The following is a 20,349-nucleotide window of genomic DNA, read 5'->3' on the forward strand; positions in this document are numbered from 1 at the left end:
GGCCAAACAAACACTAATCATGTTCTGCGCTCTTAGAAAGAAAGGAAAAAAATAAAACACGACGACAATAATAAGAATTCACTTCGGGGTTTTTGTCGCAGATAAAACAAATGAAGTCCTCTCGCGGAATCAGCGCCTTTCATTTCTTAGCCAAATATATTCTGTGATCTCTGGAAAATCGTTTGTTGGAGAGACCTCGCTCTCCAGCCTTCTGCACAAAGTAACGTTCGCTTTTATTCGAACAAAACAAAAACGGGTAATTAGTGAAGCCGCCCCGAGGAGCGCGCGGATATTTTAAGGGTAATCGTGGCTTCGGTTTTATAAGCTGGCAGCGGAGCGAAAGCCAGAAGCAAACAAAAAAAAAAAAAGGATGTTCTACGGTTAGAGGGGATGGCCCCGAAAATAAAGCTTTCCTTTCAGCGTTAAATACAGTGCGATATAATAGAACAATAAAAGCCACGCGGGATGCTTTGTGCCCCATTGCTGGGTATTTGTGTAACTGAGGGGGGCGTTTAGAAGAAGAATAATGGAGTTTATTTACCCGTTTAATTTATAAAGCCGTTTCCTGCTGTTTCTATACACATTATCGGGGCTTTTAGGGCCGTAGAACCCTGCGATACCCTCATACCCAGCAAACATTCTGACCTCCTAGAAAATAGGGGCATCAGGGGAAGGGGGGGATGTCTAGTGATCCCCTCCGAGGTCTTCTCCCACCCCAGGGATCTCAGTTGGCGAACCCCTTGATGTCCCTGATGAAGGCTTCCCCTGTACAGCAGAAATCTTGTTGAAAAGCGAGTCCAGAAGGTTAAAAATATTGAACCAAATTTAAGTTGAAAACCTTCTTCTGGAAGGTTTTTAAAAATGCTGCAACCACCAATGTCTCTTTTGTGCATATTTCATAAAACTATCTTTTCTGCACTATAAGCAGATCGGCCCCATCCGGCCCCCGTCTAGTCGCCCATTTCTCCTGCTGTAAAGACTCAAACCTTAATCAGTCGTCGGTCTCGTCTTAGATTCAGGAGCCGTATGTCTATCCCATGCATGTTTAATCCCCTCACTGTATTACCCCCTACCACCTCTGCTGTTTCACTACTCAGTAAAGTACAACGTCCTTACAATAAGGAATTTGTTGCACAGACTAAAAGATCCATCGGACAAATAGTTTTGCCAAATGATCAGCACACACTATTTTTCCAATCATGCAAATTAAAATATTTGTAACGCTATCCTAGACTTATACCATACGCATTTCAACAATAAATCGCAGCCGATACATATTTTACATATATTCTATAATTAGTAGATATGTGCAAACGGCCCAAAAACAATTTTGACATATTGATATTTTAGTTTGTCCAATACGTTTACAGTCAACGAATTATGTTATCTGACCATTCAGTTCGGACAAAAATTCAGGAGCATCTTTAATTGGGGGGTGAAATTCGTGGCCTGGTGTTCCCATTCACTCTCTCACACACACTCATTCTTGTTCACTCTCTCACACACACTCATTCTTGTTCACTCTCTCACACACCCATTCTTGTTCACTCTCTCTAAAGATTTCCCTGCCTTCTCCTCCGACCACTTCTGCTTCCGCATCTTCTTCTTTGATTGGAGGATAGGGGAGAGGACGTCATCGCAAGCGCCACCTTTTTGGCGGAAGTTGCTGGCGGGTTATGTCCGCAGAGGTGTAAGTCTATCTGGAAGCAGTGATGAGGTCTATCCAAGCAGCCTCAGTTTTTAGCCCATAGAAAGAGGCTTTCCAAAAAATAGAATAAAAAAGGCCAAAAAAGCTTTGTAGCATTTATATACATTTATTTACACTCCTGTGCTCTTGGGACCCACAGTGTTAGACCAGGAGGCTAGAAAAAGAATATGGAGGGTGAGGGGAGGCATGGCTTGGGGTGCCTCGTTTTGGGCTTTAAATATATATATATATATATAAACCCAGGGGATGTAGGATAGGGGTATAAAGGGGCATATACTCCCCAAGTACTTTCTTTGCCTCCCACCGCTCGCTAGGTAGGTTGAACAGGTGGTAATCATTGCCCCCTCTTTGATTAACATTATCATTCTACAAGTATCCCTTCTTTTAATAGTTTTTTTCTGTTATTAATTTTTCATATAGCCATGAGTTGGCCAACTTATGAGTTTGAGGCAAGGACATGCAAGGTCATATTAAACTCGTATGCCCCTATCTAACATTTCCAAAATGTTAAAGTCGCAGATACTCGCATAACCAAGCAAACAACTCGCAGATTGGCGGATCTGCAAGATATTATGCGAGTGATAGAACGTGAGGGCATACGACTGGCATGTTAACCCTTATTTGAATGACCACTTTTTAATAGACCCGGGAGTATTTTATGTGCACTTTCCTGATGTCCTTACTGTTCTGGTTTAGCAAATAAAGCTGTTCCTCCACTTCTCGTATCATGGAAACCTGGAGGACTCTCAATCCTTTCAGACGCTGTCAATAGGAAAACATCTCAAAACAAAATGGAAACGAATCACTGATACTCCGGACGCAGAAATAGAAGAACACAAAAGGCTTTAACTACTAAACTGTAGCAACAAGACAATGTAAGTGGGTGTAAAATAACCTGGCAAAGAAACAATATAGATATTTCTTCCTCTCCAACACAAAATAAATATGGGATAGGCATACGGCACCTGGATCCAAGACGAGACCAACGACGAAGAAAAGGGCGACTAGATGGGGGGGGGATGGGGAAAGTATTTATATGATGCAATGTAAAGAAATGCTGATTTGTATCATTTTTATATGAGTTACTAACGGCGACATCGTAGCAATATCTGCCTCATTAATAATTGCGCACACCCAGTGGCGTCTTGCCCCCCCTAGGTTATTCCTTGCCCCCCCTGTTGCCCCCCCGCCGAATTTGTAACCACCCAGGACAGTCCCAGTCAGGTGCTAATGACGGCACCTTGCCGTCACTAGCACTATCTTACCTTGATGGAGGTCCATCACCACCTACCCCGGCGATCTGCCCCTCAAACTGAAGGGCATCACCGGGGCCACCCGATCCGCCCGGTGCCGTCTCGCAGCTATATACCCCCAACATATACCATTGGAAAGGTAATCGCCTCACCTTTCCAACGGTATATAGATTGTAAAAAAAGAATGACAAATATTAAGTTAAAAAAATAAAAATGTAAAAAAAATGGATTTGGGGGTCTCTAAAGGCAGATAAAAAAAGATCAAAATTGCCTAGAGACCCCCAAATTAAATTATTTAAACATAAAGTAGTTTAACTTTAAAAAAAAAAAAAAAGTTTAAGTATTCTAGCTAAATGATCACTGTGGTAGCCAATGTTACCACAGCGATCATATAGCTATAAAAAGTTACATTCCCTTTTTAAAAATGGCCGATACTAAATTTTAACCCCATGATCCCTTTGATCATGGGGAGGCAATTTTGAGGCAATTTTTGAAATCCTGATGAACTGCAAATATTATTAAAATCAGCCATTTAGCCCGTGCGGTACGTGAGTAACCATCTCATCCCTGGAGCGCCTTGCATTTTTACTGCAAAACGTATTTATTTTTCTCCCTTTACCATCATTTCTTTGGGATTGTAAGGGGAAAGAATGGTGTGTGTGCTTCTGTGAGTGAATGTATGGAAAGAATGGCGTGTGCTTCTGTGAGTGAATGTATGGAAAGAATGGCGTGTGCTTCTGTGAGTGAATGTATGTAAAGTATGGTGTGTGCTTCTGCGAGTGAATGGAGATATGAAAGGCGTGTGAATGGTCAGTAATTAGGGTTGAAGCCTTGACGTGGCATTACTGCTCAAGTTAAATTATGGCACAAAAAGTACACATTTGCAAAAACGACATCCCTTGGCGCATCAAATGAGGGGCTGCATGTGTTTCTAGTACAAACCTGGAGTGCGCAAGACACAAATGAACATGTCGCTATGGTTAGAAAAAACATATTTTCTAACTTTTCTAACATGCAAAGCTGGGTTTGTGTGTTAATGTGTTGATCTATACCTGCTATCGGCAGCAAGGTCTAATATTTATATATATATATCGGCAACTGGGGCTAATATTAATATATATGGGCAGCAGGGGCTAATATATATATATATATATTTATATATATATATATATATATATCAGCAGCAGGATCTAATATTAGGCCCTGAAATCATTTAGTGCAAAAGTTAAGTTATTGTGTTGTTTAAAGGATTTCAAGGATTAGTCTTACTAAATTGTGGCTTCAGGCTTCCCATGTTGAATGTACAAGTATTGTATTGTCCAATAACAAAAGTATCATTCCATAGCACATTACTTTTGGCTATATATATATATATATATATATATATATATATATGTGTGTGTGTTTTTTCAGTGGTATGATTTAATGGTGGAAATTATGAATGCCCCCCCAGTTTGACTGTGGTATCTTGTGTGCCCCCCCTATATATTGTTTCTAGCGTCGCCACTGCGCACCACCAAACCCAGCCGAAGGAGCCTCGGCGATTTCTTCGGTTCCTTCGGTTACGTATCTGTGTCACATTCGATAGATTCTCTCTACGGCAGCCTGTGTTACGCAGCCAACAGTCAATTTATTGTGAATAAATATTGTTTACCAAAAAGGAATAAATCTGACATTTTCTGTAATGAAGCGTCTATTACTTGGTTATCAAACCACCCGTAGGAAGCTTTAGAGAAACGGACCGGTTGAAACAAACATTGAATTAGAAGTCATTCCGCACTCCTCCAGCCGACTGCGGCGTGATTATCACAGCGAGAGTTTACAACCTCCGCCGCTCCGTCTCATTGCGTTACTTTCGTCTGAACATACGCAGGATGGAGTCTGTGTATTAACGCCGAGCTGCGCCCCTCTATTAATGCCACGACCCCTCTCTCTCGTCGTTTACTGCACCCCCTAATGATCAGGACGCCAAGAGCCTCTCATCAGGGGAGGACTGATTAACAAGGGGATCCTTGGACACTGATAAAAGAAAAATCAAAGCACATGGAATGAAAATGAGCGCTAAATCATCAAACGGGAATGTAGCAAGCGAAATGTAACAGAGAAAAACAATCAATGAAATCCATTTAGGATTCTACTCTTATGTCACGTGGGAGAAGCTTGCATTAAAAAAATATATTTCACAAATAATACAATAAAATAAGAAAATATAATACAGCTAGCAGATTTTATAAAATTGAAAGAAATAATACAATAATAAAGCCTACATTAAGAAACTGTAAAAATATATTTGGTAAATAATATAATAAGATAATAAAGACTGCATTAAGAAAATATATATTTCTATGTTTAGCAAATCAGGTTAAGAAAATATAATAATATATCTAGAAAATAATATAATTAAATAATAAAGTCTTCATTAAAAAAATCTATTTAACAAATAATACAATAAATTAACAAATATACAAATAATAAAATGTCATAATATATTTAAGAAATAATATAATAAGATAATAAGACTATATTCAGAAAATGTAATAATATATTTAGCAAAGAATATAATATAATAATAAAGCCTACATTAAGATAATTGTGTCTTTTTTTTTTTTTTTAACCAGTCCACTGAATATAGGTCTGTTGTTTTTAATTATGTTTTAAGTTACTGACTCCATTGTATGTAAAAAAGAACCAATATAAGTGTAATTTTTCAGTGTCAGAAGATTCATTAAAAATTACTACATATTATTAAATCATTTCATTGATTTTAAATCAATATATAAAATATGATATATAAAAATATATAAAAGATATTCAATGTTTTTTTTTGTAATAATTATTACGTGAGCTTTGAGTACAAGGAGTCGAAAAGTTTAAGAGTTAATACATTTTATTGGCTTTAAATATTTGTCTATAAATAGGCATCTATACGGCATCGTATGTTTATTCTGATGCTAATTAGCTGTTAAAGCTAAAAGGTGAAGAATTCTAAGGAAGAAAGGTTAAAGCGGCTACAGAACCAGACCCCAGCGATCCGATACAAAAGCTACCATAATACTTCCATGGAACATGTCAATTTACTGTATAAAAATCTAATCTTATCCTGCGGGGGCCTTTAATGTCGCACGGCGGGGCTATTGTAGTGATCTTTCTTAATGCAATCTCTGGAGGTGTTTCTACTGATACAATGACAGATTAACAAGCAGGTAACACAACCCAGATCTTATAAGTATAGGTCTGAGCCGCACCACAGCCGCTTATATAAAAGTGAACAATACAAGAAAATTCTTTCTGGGTTTGTAGGAAAATGATATGTCGAGAAAAATAAAAGTATTATATATACATGGGCATAGGAACCGGGGGGGACAGATCCCCCCCAGTAACTCATGCGGGGGGGGACCGATAATGAAGAAATCCCCCCCAGGGCCGTAGGACCCCCCCCCCATAGAAACGCCGCAAATGCGGCCCGCGAGACCTCGAGGTGCGGCCCGCGTAAGATCGGCGGCCAGGGCAACTGATCTTACGCAGTCCGCACCTCAAGCCCTGCTACTTACCTGTGGGAGGGTCTTCTGTACTGCACAGAGGAAGCGGAACCCAGCAGAGTTCACGTGACATCACATCCTGCTTCCTCTGTGCAGTACCAGAGAACGCAGAGGTAGGCCGCATCCCCTGCTGAAGTCTGTGAGCGGCATCGAGGAGCTGCAGTTCAGGGGGGTGGGGAGGGTGTTTGAATGAGTATGCGTGATTGAGGGAATGAATCTGTGAATGAATGAGTATATGAATGAATGAGTGTGTGTGTGATAGCATGGATGTGTAAGTGCTGTTAGCAATCACACTCCTATCATGCCAAGTCAGCCAGTACATGCTGGAACCTAGCTAGCTGTCCCCTTGTGTATTGATGCTCCCAGCAGTATGGGGTCTGCACATCACTTACAGCCACCCTGTACCAGCATGTACTGGCTGACTTGGCATGATAGGAGTGTGATTGCTAACAGCAATCACAGTCCCATCATGTCTAGGTTCCAGTATTTACTGGCTGCCTGGGTATGATAGGTCATATTGCTATTTTTTTTTTGTCCAATTGTGATGTGTTACCTACTTTTATTAAAAATGTGAGTTTTTATTATTATTTTTAAAGGTGGGGGTCATTTTTGGTTTTGGCTAAGTGAACCGTGAATGTTTTGGTCCAGAATTTTCATTTTAGTTCATCCCTAGAATAAATAGAACGATTTCATTTTTAATTATCCTGAGTCCTGAATTTGTAGTCACAAAACTTTCTAGGCCCAGAAATCAGTGAGAGGAAAAGTAAACGTTTTGTATCATTTACTTTAATCTGCATATTTTATTAAAGGCCATATTTTCTCACAGTGAAAAATGAGTGCGGCCCGCGCACGTATACAATTCTGATGAAGTGGCCCACTGCAGAAAAAACTTGGACACCCCTGGTGCTAGTGAGAAGGGGGCGATAAGGAGAGGGTAGCTAGTGAGAAGGGGGTAGGGAGAGGGTAGATAGTGTGAGAAGGGAGGGTAGGGAGGGGGTAGATAGTGTGAGAAGGGGGAGAGGGGGTAGATAGTGTGAGAGATGGGGAGAAAGTGGGCATCTGATGAGGGAAAATGCTGTCCCCCCCAGATTTTTAGGGGTTCCTACGCCCATGTATATATATATATATATACTGTATATCTATCTATTTAGTTATCTATCTGTCTGTCTATCTATCTATCTATCTATCTATCTATATATCTATCTATCTATCTATCTATATATCTATCTATCTATCTATCTATCATCTATCTATCTATCTATCTATCTATCTATCTATCTATCTATTATCTATCTATCTATCTGGAATGGCAGTCGTGGCAGTTCATGTGTTGGGATGTAGAGTTGAGTCTAGATTGCCGCTGCAGCCGCTATAAAACGCATCGTAACCGCAGTGAAGTCGCCAGCAACGAGACAGAACCCGACAAGTGACTTGCGATCCCAAACTCAATAGACTGAACTTTTCAGGTGAACTGCTCTAGTTGGCTTAGTTAAGTGCGTCTTTGAAGCCTCCGTGCCCTGGGCTCCCGGAGGAGCCTGGGGGCCAGCCCAGACTGTGGCCCTGGCCTGTTTTTGGTGGGTGCATGGGGTCTGTTGGAACTACTTCTTCCCCCCCGGTACAGAGTGCCACATTTTCCCAATCACCAGAGACTCTAAAGACTGTGGGGCTCCGACACAGATTTGGGGTTCCCTACAACGCTTCACACTTACTTCACACTATTTAACCGAAATAACAATCAGACCCGTCACGGTCCTCCAATGAGCTGTCCAGCTAGTTACAATGTATCGACACGTAACATTGTAAGTCTAGATACATTGTAACTAATTACCTTTTTTTATATGGCACCGCCAATGACAATTCCCGCCGCACTTCTTACAGCCGATACATTCAAAGGGTCCGACAAAACCAAATATGACAAACTCGATACGTTAGGTATAGAAGATCCTGCTCGGAAGCTGACGTTCTAGAGATGATTAGTTCTCTGTGTTTAGGGCCAGGGTTGTCCCTTAAAATCCCAGAAGAAAGCGATAAAAATATTAGCTGGAGCAGTTTGTGCGACACGGAGTGAAATTACTGCAAAATAAACAGAAATACCAATTTCTAGAAATCTTAAGTGCTTTTTTTTTTCCTGTAGGTTATCTTGGTGGACGAGGCTGAATTGTGATAGATTATAGTCAGCCAAGTGAGACAGGTTTCCCCTCCGCAGAATCACTCCGAGCATCTCTATTAGAGGAGGGAGCCGGAGTCCGCGTTACTGATGCTAGCGAGCGGCTTGCAGTATTAATGAAAATAAGCCGTTTCTGCTCTGTGCCCTTGAAACCCGTCTGCCCGCATTAACGAGAAAGTGGCCGGATCTGTCGGTACCCGTTAGGCTGTCCGTGTTAGCGGCCCGGTGGGAGTTGTGTTTTACAGCTGTTTGGAACAGTGAGGGGTGATGGGAGTTAATCCGCCGTCCCTTTGGCTGAGTGATATAGGAGTTGTCCTTTGTAGTTGTTTCTAGCTGAGTTGATGTCCTTAGTAGCTTGGGCTGGGGTCATACAATGATGATGTAGTTATTATAGCTATTTTGGGGGGTATTTAGAACTAGACCCCTATATATATATATATATATATATACCGCTATATAAGATCCAGCCTCAGGGGTCTGTTTTCACAGATTTGCACCAGACCCGTGCACCAATGTTTGAGGGGGTGAAGCAAACAGAAGCAAAAGGCAATAAATGCCCCAGAATTCACTATATTTGCCCCAGAAGTCGGGTCATTGGTAAAGTATATCCTTTAAGAATTTAACCGCAGCATATAAATATAATTCGTAAAGTGGGTCGGAAAGCTGCTAACGTCTGCCCATATTTTGACGGCGTTGCTTGACAGGTAGCATCTGTTGTATCTCTCCTCGGCAAAATGTACGTTGGATGGATCATGGGAAATGAGCCTGTTCTGGCCGTACGTCAGTCTGGAAATATTTCTGCTGCATCCCGAAAAAAAACAAAAAAACTTGCTGCAAAACAAATATATTTTAGATTCCGTGTCTCGATGGAGTGGGCGATGTATCTCGCAGGTCGCAGAAGACATGGTGATAGAATATAATTAATAAAGACCATCTTTATCATTGAAAGACAATTTCCATGTATTGTTACAACCCTGTATACAATGATAGCATAGGGGGGACAGGTCCGGGGTGGGGGGCTATGAAGGGCTGTGTCATGCTTCCTGTGGAGCGCTTGGATATGATGTCATAACCCAATATCCAGCTAAATAAAATATTAAGGTATAGGTTGGAAGTGAAGCAGAAGTGGATCAGTGACCGATGATAACGTTGAAAACACTTTGCTGGTTGAAGCCGTCTGTCAACCGGAGAGGATACATTTATTTGGGACATGAAGAAAATTACGTTGAAATTACCAATTTATTGCCCCCGGAGAGGAATAAAGAGAAGAAGAAAAGATTCCAAAGCAGAAAGAACATAAGATTTTTAATCTGGTAGAGGGACAAATGAGTTTTTGAAGGACGCGATTGAAGGACACGGTCTTTCGAGGTCTATTGAAGACCAAGCCTTCTTCTGAGAGCAGAGGGATGGAAAGGACAAACCAGAAGATCAAAAGGAGGGAATGAATTTAGGGGATAAAAACCATCTCTTAACAATGTCTGGAACCACGAAGGGGCAGTTTGTAGCCACTTGAAACTCAAAAACGTAAGTTTTGGCTGCAACAGCCTTTTGCGACATGATCTGATAGCTTTCGTCACGGAAATGCCGCAAACGCTCTTAGATATTTACCGGTGAGATGGAAGGGACACAGGAGACATTGGCTTCTAATGTTCTTTATGGACCTGGCATTGTGGAGGAAGCACCTACATGCACAATGGATGAAAATGGACTTCGCTGAGGCCACCGTCGAGATGTCAACTTCTTGAAGCGTTGGCTCACAAAGGCCTGCACTTCAAGCAGCCTTCCCATGCCAAGTCCTTGTCTCATTGTTTGGGACAAATCAAGCCAGCTTGGCAACGGCGATTCTGTGTTCGCCGAGTGTTCTCATGTGGACATTTTGTATCTTCTGTTTGAGCTGGTCATTTATTACTGAAATAAATGAGGACGCGACGTATCCTACGACACTATTTGTAATTCCTTTTAGGTTATTTCTCAATGTCCGTCGTACCGGTCGGTGCCGTAACCCTGACTGTGCTGCTGGAATTCTGGGAATGGATTTACTCAGAGACAAGCAGAGCATCGCTAGTAACTCTCCGTAGTGGATAAGTAAGAAGTTTTATCCTTTTTGGTTCTGCAAAACCAATGCAGTGAAAGGTTTGGTGGACTGGCTGTGGCTTGTTGTGTGTTCCATGAAACTGTATTCGTTAGTTTACAGTATGTTAAGGGTTAAAGAGGCGACTAGCCGGGGGCCGACGTGGCCAATGGAAGCAATTTTTAATACTCAACACAGAGCTCCAATCCAAGGGAATGAAGGGTTAATGTTCCGTATTATACTATTTTCTGTCCAGGGCCGACACATCACAAAGCTGATCGTAAATATTTTATATAACAATAATGAGGTGATTTCATTATATGCTCATTATAACAGTAGAATAATGTTGTCCTGTGATGTGCTAAATCACAGTAACATTAAACTGACATCACAGAGGATGTATGTGAAAATCCACTGCGGAAATCACTTCTCCCCCGGCCAGATGAGTTGCTCCTCACACATTAGACGCTGTGTTAAATTTGGCTGAATATCTGATAAAAAAAAACAAAAAATGTTCATTATTGCACTACTTCGTGTGGGTCCTGTGCCTGACCTCAGAGTGCATGAAGCATCAGTGACATCATATACCCAGTGTATGAGACATCAATTACATCATATACCCAGTGTATGAGACATCAATTACATCATATACCCAGTGTATGAGACATCTGTGACATCATATACCCAGTGTACGAGACATCAGTGACATCATATACCCAGTGTATGAGACATCAGTGACATCATATACCCAGTGTATGAGACATCAGTGACATCATATACCCAGTGTATGAGACATCAGTGACATTACACACACCCCATGAATTGGGATCAGTGACTTGCAGGGAGGGACCAAGAAGATTTTTATTTTACCAGGGAAGGGGCATTTTAGCCCCAGAAGAGGAAGATTAGGACCAGGTGTCCTCTGTGGCCCTATATGGAGCTCTCACTGTCATCTGGACAATATTAAAGCACAATATCTTGGGCTTTGGAAATGAAATCAGTGACAGCACCCACACCATACGTAGGATATCTGTGACATCATATACATCCTATAGTATCATACGCTCTATGCATGGGGCATCTGTGATATCATACATACCCTGTGTATGGGACATCAATGACATCATAGACCGATCATTCTATCACAGAGAGATCATTTACATCATACATATCCTTTGATATCACACAACCTATGCATGGGGCATCTGTGATATCATACACGCCCAGTGACATCACACATAACCTATGCATGGGGCATCAGTGACATCGATCCCTACTCCAAGCAAAGGGCATCAGTGACTTCATAAACACCCCATGCATTGGACATCATTGACGTTACACACACACCTCCAAAGCATGGGCCATCAGTTACATCATATATACCCCACGCATGGGACATATGTGAAGTCACAAATGTATTGTGTCCATGGGGCATCAGTGACATCATACATCCTGTGCGTGGGGAATCAGTGACATCACACCCTTCACATGCATGAAGCATCAGCAACACCACTCAATCGCTGTGCACGGGGCATGTGGAAAATCACACACACTCCCTCATGTATGAGCCATTAGTGACATCATACTTACCCTCAACATCACAATCTGATCCTCAGAAACCAGTTGTAGAAACGCAGATAAAATAACTCGGTTTATATCATTTGGCAAATCCATATCTCAGAACCCCAGACTCGCTTTTATCAAACCAGCCAGTTTTAATGAATCATCAAGATAGCCTCGGAATATAAATATTGCAGAAAAAAACGTGTATTTCTAAACACTGCAGGCTTCAGATACACTTCAGATATATTAAGAGTTAATGGGCGTTTTTTTTTAAAGTAGTTTCTTGCGACTTTTTTTAAACCAAATCCTTTTTATCTAACATTCTATAAAGCCGTTTATTACCGATTACAAATAAAAAATGGGTGATAAGAATTTGCAGATATAATTATTATTCATTTATTTGTATAGCGCCATCATCTTCTGAAGCGCTGTACAAAGGGCAATCAGGATATAATGATTAGTACATCTAATAAATATATATACGGCCTTACAGAAACAAGAGGGGACAAAGGCCTTGCTCAAAGAGCTTACAATCTATAATGCAAATTTACTATGAAAACATTGCAAAGGGTGATAATATTTTTGCCTTTTAATTATTTGTGTCGTTTTTTTGGCACATGACGTAACATTCTATTTTATAAAAATATTTATTATTATTGTTATTAATTAATTTAATTAAATATTGTTTAAAAAATAATCCATAAATGTTATTCTATTCAGCCATTTAATTAATATCATGAAGTCTACGTCACGTGTAACTATCAATCAGTTTTGCCCAGAGCTGTGAAATTGATTTTTCTTGGTATTTTTTTTAAAGTGGGTTAAATTCATTTCAAACAGAAGCGGATAAAAAAAAAAAAAAAAGCGAATGAATGAGACTGAAATTCATGATACATCGAGATTACTAAAAATCCTGCGTAGAAAGTCTATTACCTCGTTATTAAAAGCCATCTTACAGTCGGAGAACACGAAATTAAATCGCTTCGGCTCATTCTTCACAATATCGCGCCGTCTAAGACTCCCCCCCCCACTTTGCATTTAGAAAGGCGTCCACCTGTTTAAACAAAGCCCAGGGCATCTGTTATAAGTGACATTTATATCATGTTATAACAACGGAGTAATGCGCAGGTTTTTAATATATTTGGTCCCAGGGAAATCAGTTATTGCTCTGAAACCGGTTGTCTGTCAAAACTGCTTAAAATAAGTGGAATGAAGTGTAATTCAGTGGCAGATACCCGCTAATGGCTGCGCGGAGTTATACGGTGTGCAGTAAAGGCGCGGGATATATTCACTGCGGCGAGGAACATACTCCCGATGCTGGATGGTTTGCAGCCTTTTACATCATTATTAGCAGAATTCCTGGTTTATTCATGCGCAGAGACTACAGAGGAGCCAAGGCAGTCGGGTGGCGATAGCCTTTACAGGTTGTAAGCCACTGAGAGGGGGGTGGATAAGTGGAACAGCCTCCCAGCAGCGGTGGTGGAGGCTAATACAGGGAGGGGATTAAACATGCATGGCATAGACATACGGCTCCTGAATCTAAGGTTTGAGTCTTTATGACCAGAAGAAACGGGCGACTAGACGGGCTGGCAAACTGAGATTAAATTTCTCTGTAAAGCTATTACCGCAGCATTCGAAGATGGCGGCTCCTACATATAGAGAGAAACAAAATATATTTTATATTAACACTTAAGTGAAATATAGAAGATATGACATGATGTTGTATATTAGGGGTAATCTGGAATATGGCCTTTCTCCTTGGTCACATGACTTCCATCCACATATAAAGGGCTACAAGCACTGAGCGTGCGGACAGCGCTGGGTACTTTGGGCAGGTTCCACCGGGTAAGGCTTTTGGCTCATTGTTGGGGCCACACATTGAACTCCATAGATGTCGGAACCTGGAGGTGTGAGACGGACAAATCAAGAGTTTTGAAAGAGAAACCCAATAGGAAAGCTAAATGCCCACCTTCTATCATTAAATGGGGGCACATGGCTTGGCCCTCCCAGACTAAAGATTTTCTTGGGGTTCCTTCTAGAATTCCTCCCACCTCGACAATTTAATTAAAATATCACAAGCTTTTTTGGGGGTTAATAGTGAGATTACAAACAGGGATCGTATATTTATAACTGAACTGGCCCCCATCGCACCGACCCAATGCCCCCAGATCTCTGACCCGCTGCTTGGGGCTCCTGACGCCAAGGGCTGTCCACCAGCTTGGTAGGACCTTTTATAGGCTCTGTTGATGCTCTTTCCATCATCTCTTGGTTCCCACCGTGGACCTCTTGGCTTCCTTGTATAGGAATTTATTACATACCATGTGGCCACTTGCATTGCTTTTGTCGAGGATCAAGAAAATCTCATCATTGGAGTCATCCACTGTGACAGGGCCAGGCTAGCTGGCTCATGTGTCATATGAAGTTTAGCCGGGTCACGGAGCACTTTTGTGTCCGGTTCTGTATACCGTGACCCGGTAATATATTATATTGTGTATTATTGTGTAACCGGCCCAGAGACTGATGTGGCTTCAGTTCCAGCCTTCAAAGAGACGATCCTATAATCTGGCTGGGGCTCTTAATCAGCCAACACAGCCCTGTCTGCCCAGACGGCCCCCCGCACTACAGGGGGGATAACACAGGTGGGGGAACCCATTGTATTCTGTAATCCCCTCACCTGATACATCCCCTGTATACTGATGGGATTTGTGATGGGATGTGGCTGATGGGATTGGGGGTTGGGTTCGGTACACATTGCATTGAGATTGAATATAAATTCTGTGTGTTTGTAATAAACAGAGTTCTTCTTGGTTTACTACGAATGGTGGTCTGGATGATCCGTGGATAGCTGAGTGCGATCCGTATGAGGGACTGTTACAGGGTCACCGTACCCAAGGCTGGGTCCCCCTGTTTGAGGGCTGAGGAATCACCAGTCAGTCCCTCATACGGATCGCACTCAGCTATCCACGGATCATTCAGACCACCATTCGTAGTAAACCAAGAAGAACTCTCTTTATTACAAACACACAGAACTTTATACAATCTCAATGCAATGTGTACCGAACCCAACCCCCAATCCCATCAGCCACATCCCATCACAAATCCCATCAGTATACAGGGGATGTATCAGGTGAGGGGATTACAGAATACAATGGGTTCCCCCACCTGTGTTATACCCCTGTAGTGCGGGGGCCGTCTGGGCAGACAGGGCTGTGCTGGCTGATTAAGAGCCCCAGCCAGATTATAGGATCGTCTCTTTGAAGGCTGGGGCTGAATCCACATCAGTCTCTGGGCCGGTTATACAATAAACACAATATAATATATTACCGGGTCACGGTATACAGAACCGGACACAAAAGTGCTCCATGACCCGGCTAAACTTCATATGACACATGAGCCAGCTAGCCTGGCCCTGTCACAGGGACTGACTGGTGATTCCTCAGCCCTCAAACAGGGGGACCCAGCCTTGGGTACGGTGACCCTGTAACATTGGTGGCAGCGGTGGGGTGAATCCCATGACTTGAAAATCCTAACATCCACTCGGCAGCAGAGACTCAGCACAGACTCACCGTGCCGTTAAAGCTGCTTTCACTTACAGGACACGTAGGGAAGGCAGATTGTAAGCTCTGCGTAGTAAACACAAGACTAGAGACCCCTGGAGACGTATAGGGGTTACATGACCCAGCCATGCACTCAGGAAGGAACTGGGGGAGGATTTGGGGTCAAACATCGGGCAGTTACTCAGTATCACCTGGGTGGGACTTATTTTGGAGGGAAATTATACTGTATAAATTTATGTGAAAATAAATATTAACCACGGCTGCATTGGATGTTGGGATCTGGCGGAGTGATCCAGAAGTTCTTAGACCTTGATCTAGTTTGTGGTACGGGCATACATTCATGTTGTAGGTTAGATGTTAGATGTTAGAGTGATGCCCATACAGGTTTTCTACATTCAAGGTGTTTATTGCCCCGACCCATCGTGTCCTGAGCTTTACAACGACCGGTGGTATCTGGCGGTGCTGGTGTCGTCAATAGGACCATTAAGTTATGGTCGGTTCAGTTTTAAATTCAGAATTTTAGGATGTGTACATTTCTTTAATACTGTTAAATTTGGAGTAATAAACAATTTAGTAAATAAATTCCGTGGCCAATTCTAAATCCAATGTGCCTCCGTGTAATTTTTTCGGTGTTTGAACAGTTAATACACAGTGCCGTAATGATAATGTGAAGTGCACGGGTCATGACAAAGCTTTGCGACTCGTGGGAACTTTCGCTTCCAATAAACCCAGTTTGGGAAATCCGTTGAAGTCTGAGAGGTGAGCCCTTAAATAAAGGTCAGTCTGCTGGAAATGGATTTCCATGTCTCTCGTCTTCGTCGCCGCGCATGGACTGGTCGAGGATTTGCTCGGCTAATTAATAGGATAATCATAATTGTTGCTTCGTTGGCGTCTTAAATATTCTCCTTAAGTGCCACTTAGCAAGGTGTATCGGAGAGGCAATAAAGCCGAAGCAGTCGCCCAAGCGAGACACGTTTTATTACTTTTTAGATTCAGACGCGGGGACACACAGTCTCTTTTCTCCAGAAAGACAGAATCTGCTCATGGGGTGGATGACTTTAAATTGGGGCAGATTTGATCTTAGTTGCCCCAAGAAAGAACAATAAGCTCCCTGACTCCGGAGTCCTGTCAGCCATTAATATATATATATGATTTTTTAAATTAATATATATGTTTTTATTGCATGAGCTTTTCTGCAGTACATAAAATAAGTGCATTTCAGTATTAATATACAAGTTCCTTTTTTTTTTATCGCCCCCCCTCGCCCTGAGATATCTGTGATAATAGCGTTACGGAGGGACCTGCGCAGCTGGAAACAATCTCTAGCGCTAGAGGCTCATGCGCCGTCCGCTAAAACAACGCGGGGAGAGAACAGGAAGCGACTTACAACTTCCTGCTCGGGCAGCCAATAGGATTCTGTACTGAGCGATCATGGGAAACGGAGGGGAATTTGCATGAAAAGCCAATACGATTAGTCAATTAAGACTAAGTTGCTCTCCAGTAAAGTAAGGCCTTGAAGGCATAATATCCAACCTTACATCCAATCCACAGATTACTTGCTATAATAATTGGTGATGTCCGGCGTACTGAATCGACACATAATTGTCACCGGTCCGGCTCCCAAATGGTTAAATTCTGCGTTAACAGGCGCATAAAGTCTGAAAAAGTTTCTATTATTGGAAAACCAATTTTTAACTAATTCTGCTACACTATACAAGCAGGTTGTCACCATTCGAAAGCTCTAACATGTTGCCATGGCAACACATGCATGGGTTTTGTCGTATCACCTTGATTAAAGGAAAGGATTAAATGATGAGGCCCCTGGGAATCAGCGTAGCTAAATGGACAGGGAGCATGTATGTGTGTGGGTGAGTGCATGCTTAGGGCATGTGCGTGTTTTGATTGGGGTATGTTAATTGAGGGGCGGGAGACCCTAGGTGATATAAGGTGCCCTCTGGGTGACCCCGGTCACTGTCCTTTTTACAGACACGGCCAACAGTCTTACCTGCTTCCCACCCTCCCTCCCTATTTCTTGTGTACTTTCTTTCTTTTGTCACAGCTGGCGGTTTGTGTGTCCTTGCCGGTCTGGTTTTGGTAAGTGATGGAGTTTGGATGCTGGTGGAATGGAAGGCTCAGTCCTCCCCTAACCTCTGGTGTTTTATTGGACGTGCCCACCGAGCTTGTTGGACGGCTGGTGGTTAGCATTGGTGGTGGGACAGCGAAAGGTAGCTGTCATCTTTGTTTGGACGAGGGGGGAGGTGAGTACCCGTGGTCTGGATTGTGCAGTGTGAGAGGCCGGCAAGGACGGGGTTAATTCGGTTCCTGTGTTGGTTATGTTTGAATATATTACGGTAATGTGTTATGTATATTTGTATATTTGTATTTATTATTTATCGGTTATTGTATATTATTCTTGTTATTGGTTTATGGTGTTTTGGGCCAACACAGTGTTTTATGGTTTTATAATAAAATTGTGCTGTGGCCTGCTTTATCCAATCTCAGTCTCCGTGTGGTTATTTGGTGGGTTAAATGGTATCGGGTTTGCAATGCACGGTACACACTACCTACATACATGATAATATTCACCCCACTTCATCCACACCTTCACAGTTTTTTGGGGGTAATAAAAGAAAACAGGGAGGGGGAATATTTATTTATTTATTTGTATTAAGTGTTTGTATATTCGGAGGTTCTAACAACTCACAGCAGTTCCTTATCTGAACCCCAACAGCCCCCCGAATCATCCTAAACTTACTGATGAGACCTCTCCTGCTCCTCTGCAACGTCTGCTTCAGATACTAGTCACAGAATTCTTTAACCTCTGTAGCGCTCTCGTTAAAATGAATGAAATTGGGTATTTCGCTGCAGTTGAGTTACATTTCTTACTGAGAGAAAAGTGAGCTACAAATTGTAACAAAGGATTCGATTCTCTGACTGTAAGACGGATCTCGCTAACTTGGCAGGACTTGCGTTAGAACAGAATTTCATTAGAAGTGTCAAAGGTGGCTTAGAGACAGCGTAACAAGACACTCAATTAAAACGAGACCGCTTCACGCAACGTGATACCCGCCGGATAATAAGGCAGCAGAATAGATCGTATCGCAAACAATTTCCGCGCGTGAACATTTCGTCTTTTTCGAAGAAGCAATCATGGTCTACAACTAGAGGGCCAGAGGCTGAGATGGAATGGAAGGATGTTTTCATTTGCAGAGAGGGTAGTAGATAAGTGGAACAGCCTCCCAGCAGAAGTGGTGGAGGCTAATACCGTGAGGGGGTTTAAACTGGCATGGGATAGACATATGGCTCCTGAATCTAAGACGAGACCGACGACTGATTAAGGTCTGAGGAGAAACGGCCGACTAGATGGAGAGAATGGGGCCGGCAGGTTCTATGCCCCAATTCCATTAGCCGCTGGCACATTCAAGGCAATAATTAACCAGCTGGTCATCCCCACCATCATTGACCACCGTTGCCCGTAGTTGGGGACAACCACGTGAAGAGGGTACTAGCTGGTAGTCCTACTAATTTACTGCGCTGGGCTCTGACGGGTTGCAAGGAAAATGTATTTCCAGCCAATTCATTATAGAAGCTCTTATCGTATTAAAAATCTGTTCCTCTCTTAGTCTTAGAAGGCTGAGTATTTGAATTCAGGAATACACCGCGCTGGCGAGAGATTTGCCCGGCTCGTCCAGCAGCTACGGATTCAATTAGAAACGGAGGAGATCAAACATATGTTGTGAATGCTGAAAATCAAGCTTTCTACCTGGCAGAGAGGAAAGAGGACCGCAGTCCGGGGTCAAAGAGAACATCGTTATTCCGAGACGCGCCTGTTTATTCCCAAAGCTTCTTCAGAAACCCTCTCGCCCGTCACGAGAGCCTGGTGCTAAAAGCCTGGCCCCGGCCACTCCGTTTGTAATTAGCAAAGCATGTCCTCTAATACAGAACGGGTAATTAGCACCTACTGTGCACTTTGTGAGACAGCCTCCTGAGGACCCCTATTATTCCCCGGCCCGCCCGGCGGCTTCCATCAAAGCTCATTAGCATGAAGAACGCGGTTATCTTAAAGTATCGGGTTTGGTTTTTTTTTACGTAGAACGAGCGAAACTCGAAACCAAGAGAAAAACTGGAGATCAAATAAAGCTGAGAGCTGCCTTTTGGGATGGTCTCTGAAAGCAAAGTGATGTAGCTGTCCGTCCTCTCGTTAGAGATGTGCCGGACTCAGCTCTCTATATAGCGGTGGCTTGCGCTGGGGGCAATAAAATATTTAACCCTACAAGTGATTAATGTAGCCCTGCTGTGTCCCTTTCCTGATCCAGATCATCGATCAACCTTTACGTATAAGATAGAAACACAGACTCTGCCGGCAGATCGGCCCCATCCGGCCCCCGTCTAGTCTGCCCGTTTCTCCTGCTGTAAAGACTCAAACCTTAATCAGTCGTTGGTCTCGTCTTAGATTCAGGAGCCGTATGTCTAGCCCATGCATGTTTAATC

The sequence above is a fragment of the Sceloporus occidentalis genome, unplaced genomic scaffold (genome assembly GCF_023333645.1).
Source record: "Sceloporus occidentalis isolate IW3139 unplaced genomic scaffold, rSceOcc1.0.p SCAF_231, whole genome shotgun sequence".
NCBI classification, from domain to species: Eukaryota; Metazoa; Chordata; class Lepidosauria; order Squamata; family Phrynosomatidae; genus Sceloporus; species Sceloporus occidentalis.